Source organism: Suncus etruscus, chromosome 3 (genome assembly GCF_024139225.1).
Source record: "Suncus etruscus isolate mSunEtr1 chromosome 3, mSunEtr1.pri.cur, whole genome shotgun sequence".
Taxonomy (NCBI): Eukaryota; Metazoa; Chordata; class Mammalia; order Eulipotyphla; family Soricidae; genus Suncus; species Suncus etruscus.
The window spans coordinates 130,949,929-130,954,591 of record NC_064850.1 but is presented as its reverse complement, the minus strand read 5'-3'; the positions used below and the strand labels follow the sequence as shown (position 1 = coordinate 130,954,591).

The 4,663-nt window shown below is 40.4% G+C and overlaps 1 pseudogene; it reads left to right on the top strand.

Annotated features, from left to right (window-relative positions):
• The first annotated feature begins 523 nt into the window (after nucleotides 1-523).
• Nucleotides 524-3,530, top strand: LOC126004462 (ATP synthase F(0) complex subunit C2, mitochondrial-like; annotated as a pseudogene).
• Nucleotides 3,531-4,663: the final 1,133 nt, after the last annotated feature.

Genomic DNA, 4,663 nt, shown 5'->3' with positions numbered 1-4,663 from the left:
AGATCAGGTACCTGATCTTTGAGAGTTGAATATAGTTAAATGTTTTTCTACAAAGATAGTATTTTTCCTTTTAATTTTTGATGTAACAAGCCACACATACATTTCCTTTCTCCTTCCTTCCTTCCTTTCCACCCTCCCTCCCTCCCTCCCTCCCTCCCTCCCTCCCTCCCTCCCTCCCTCCCTTCCTTCCTTCCTTCCTTCCTTCCTTCCTTCCTTCCTTCCTTCCTTCCTTCCTTCCTTCCTTCCTTCTATTCTTCCATTCTCATAGGTTACTCCTGTCTTTGCACTCGACTTGGGGACCATATAAGAAGCCAAGGATTGTACCCAAATTAGCCACATACAAGACATTTTACCTACTGTACTATTGATCCAGTCCCCACATACATTTTATAATGTTGAACTACTATGCATTCTTCGAATAAATTAGGCTATACTATGGTCCTTAAATTATTTTAGCATATTGCCCTCTCTGTCTCTCAGCCCAGGGAGCAACTTTTCTGTCACAACTCCTCATTCCCTGAAAATGTATGCCTGTGCCAGATTTGTCTCCACCCCCACCTTGGTCAGGAACCCTTCCCAGTTGCTGAGCAGATTCCTGTCTGCTGTGGTGCTTAAAGGACCAAAGGTGCTAACAGATGAGAGCCTCTGCAGCTTCTCACCCCACGCACCTTGACCTCAATTGTTCTGAGCGCAACTTCCATACTAGCTCCATTTCTAGGGATATTGACACGGCCTGCCACAGTAAGGGTGGCTGGCTCTGGAGCTGGAATTGGAACTGTATTTGGAAGCCTCATTATTAGTTATGCCAGAAACATTTCCCTGAAGCAGCAGCTCTTTTCCTATGCCATTCTGGGCTTTGCCCTCTCGGAGGCCCTGGGGCTCTTTTGCCTGATGGCCTTTCTCATCCTCTTCGCTATTTCTCCTGTGTTTCTTCTGCCTATATATTCATCTTCCTGGACTTTCCCAGACTTCCTGGGAAAAATGGTTGGCTCAGGGTTTGAGAAGACAAATATTGTATTAATAAGAAAAATATTATTTAGCATATTACTATTCTTATTTGCCACCACTTTACTGTTTTTTATATTTGTTTTCAGCAAAAGTGACCACAAATCTTTTTTTGTTTGTTTGTTTTGTTTTGGGCCACACCCGTTTGACGCTCTGGGGTTACTCCTGGCTATGCGCTCATAAATCGCCCCTGGCTTGGGGGAACCATATGGGACGCCTCCGTGGTCCATCCTACGCTAGGGCTTGCAAGGCAGACACCTTACCTCTAGCGCCACCTTCCCGGCCCCAACCACAAATCTTTTCTTGTTTTGTGTTTGTGTGTGTATGTACATGTGTGTGTGTGTGTATTATCTCAACCCAATAAGTGAGTATGCCTTCCTATATCTGAATTATGTGCGAGATCTTTCAAGGGTTTGGAAAACTCAACTAAAAATTCCTTTTTCATGTTTATTTTTTTGGTATATTTCTCCTTTGTATATGTGCAACCTTTGCTAAATTTTTTGAAGGTTAAATAACATGTAAGTATATATTCAATTCTATGTCATTGGGTATTTTACATCCTTACTTCACCTAATGGTATGTTCTCTTGTGTGTATACTTGTGCTATCACTGTGGCCCATTTTTTCTTTGTTGTATATTTTTCTTTTTTTTCTTGATTTTTTCTTTTCTTTTCTTTTCTTTTTTTTTTTTTTTTTTGCCACATCCTTTAGTATTCAGGGGCTATTTTTGGCTCTATGCTCAGGTTTGACCCTGGCATTTCATGATATCTGGTGCCAGGCATTGAACTAGGGTTGGTTGCATGTAAGCCAAGTGCTTTACATCCTATCCTGTGTCTCTGATCCTGTTTTCTAATTCATTGATCTCATTAAAATTTTTTTTCATTTTACTTCTTTTTCTTTCATTATTCCTTTTTTTTTTTTTTTTTGGTTTTTGGGCCACAGCCGGCGGTGCTCAGGGGTTATTCCTGGCTGTCTGCTCAGAAATAGGTCCTGGCAGGCACGGGGGACCATATGGGACACCGGGATTCAAACCAACCACCTTTGGTCCTGGATCGGCTGCTTGCAAGGCAAACGCCACTGTGCTATCTCTCCGGGCCCTCATTATTCCTTTTTTTTGTTTGTTTTTGGGCCACACCCGGCGTTGCTCAGGGGCTACTCCTGGCTGTCTGCTCAGAAATAGCTCCTGGCAGGCACGGGGGACCATATGGGACACCGGGATTCGAACCAATCACCTTTGGTCCTGGATCGGCTGCTTGCAAGGCAAACACCGCTGTGCTATCTCTCCGGGCCCCATTATTCCTCTTTTGCTAGACTTTCCAAGAATATAGGACTCGGGGCTGGCGAGGTGGCGCTAGAGGTAAGGTGTCTGCCTTGCAAGTGCTAGCCAAGGAAAGGACCACGGTTCGATCCCCCAGTGTCCCATATGGTCCCCCCAAACCAGGGGTAATTTCTGAGCACTTAGCTAGGAGTAACTCCAGAGCATCAAATGGTGTGGCCCCCCCCCAAAAAGAAGTCTAGGACTCATTGATTTTGGGATTAAAGAGATAGCTCAGTGGGCTAAGTGCATGCTTTGTATGCAGGAGGCCAGGATTCAGCCCCTGAGCACCACAGTGACAGACTGCACACACAGTCAGGAATTGTACCCCAAACCCTTGGGTTTGGTTCATGTTTATCTTTACTGTTTAATTTTATAAATCAAATTCTATGTTAATGTAATTGTTTTTAATCCTTAACATTTTAATTGCAGTGATTTCTCCAATGAATGTTTAAAGTTCTAAAATTTAAAATATTCTATTGTCAATATGAAGTTGCTTTTTAGATGTGGCCTGCACAATACTAGATACCATATTTAGCATTTATTTTCTACTTAATTTAGATTTGCTCTGGTAATAAATTTGATTCCTATTTTAAGAACACATGATATTTATTTGTTAAATGATGGTTTCTTTCATGCTCCTTTTGTATAATACCTTTATTCTTTGTCTTCAATCTTTTGATTTCTGTGTTTAGGGTTAACTCTAATTTTAGTGATAGAGTTGCATCAAATTCAGAGTTTCATAATGCAAGGCACTAATGACTGTAGCACTAAATGACACTCAAGCCAGTGATGTGGTAATAGCTGGTTTTGAAAATCCAGTATTTATCTTTTAATAGGTGAATCTAATTTATTTTTATAGTGTATGCATCATACTAATTTCTATATGTTAGTTTGAATTCTCTGAGTAATTTCTATTACTTGATCTATAAGAAACTCATCTTTCTTCCTGTAGTACCTGTTCTACTGGTGACTTTTATGCAGTTAAATTTTCATCAAAGATATTTTGATTTACATTTAGAAATTTCATCTGGGCCATTGATTATCTGGGTCATCTCTGTGATGATGAGGGGCCCCAGGGCCACACCTGGTTATACACAGGGCCTCCAGAGTTACAAATGGCAAAGATTGGGACGTCAAGTACTGCTGGGATTGAACTTGGTCCAGTGAATGCCTTTCATGAGGCCACCTTTAGGCCCTTTGGCTTTTGACCTTAATTAGATAAGTATTAAAAAAAAATACTGACTTTCAAATAAAAATAATTTTAAAGTAAATGATCATTGAACATTTAAAAAATACTAAAAGTTTGAATGTGGGGCTCATAAAAGAAGTGGAATTGTAGAATACTTTATTATTAAGGAGTGACTGATTTGAAGAAAAATTGCTACTTTGTAAGCAATGTATTTCAAAATGACTTCACAATTCAAATACTTAAGCCATTTCAAATTATTAATGATAATAACTGGTTTTAGACTCAAAAATTCTTACTTTGCACTAGCTGATTTCCCCAAGTGACACAACTGTACAAGGAAGATAAGCAAAGCACAACAAAACCCAAAGCAAAGAGTGCTTGAATTCTGCCCAGTTGATCTTTACAGATGTATTTAAGATAAAAGCAAGCAGTTGGGGCCGGCAAAGTGGCGCTAGAGGTAAGGTGTCTGCCTTGCAAGTGCTAGCCAAAGAAGGACCTCGGTTCAATCCCCCCGCATCCCATATGGTCTCCCCAGGCCAGGGGCAATTTCTGAGCACTTAGTCAGGAGTAACCCCTGAGCGTCAAAAGGGTGTGGCCTGAAAAACCAAAAAAAAAAGCAAGCAGTTGCTTTTAACTTGGTATCACTAGTCCACAATATTTGTGCAACATTAATGAACTCCTTGATTTCCAGGAAGCACAACTATACTTTTTTTTTTTTTTTTGGTTTTTGGGTCACACCCGGCGGTGCTCAGCGGTTACTCCTGGCTGTCTGCTCAGAAATAGCTCCTGGCAGGCACGGGGGACCATATGGGACACCAGGATTCGAACCAACCACCTTTGGTCTGAATCGGCTGCTTGCAAGGCAAATGCCGCTGTGCTATCTCTCTGGGCCCACAACTATACTTTTTATCTCATTTTTTTTGATGCATCAGAATCATTACAAATTAATCACTCCTTTTGATCTCAAATACAATGCGACTTAGTACTTTAAAATGTATATTTTCAGTACACTTAATTCCTTGATTATTTTATACTTTCCTAATAAATAAAGTTATTTGTAGTTTATAGTTTATAAAAATTCTCCTTTATTATTTTTATTATTCTGTGTGGTCCTGATTGAGTCCAGGGCCTCACACATGCAGCACATATTTT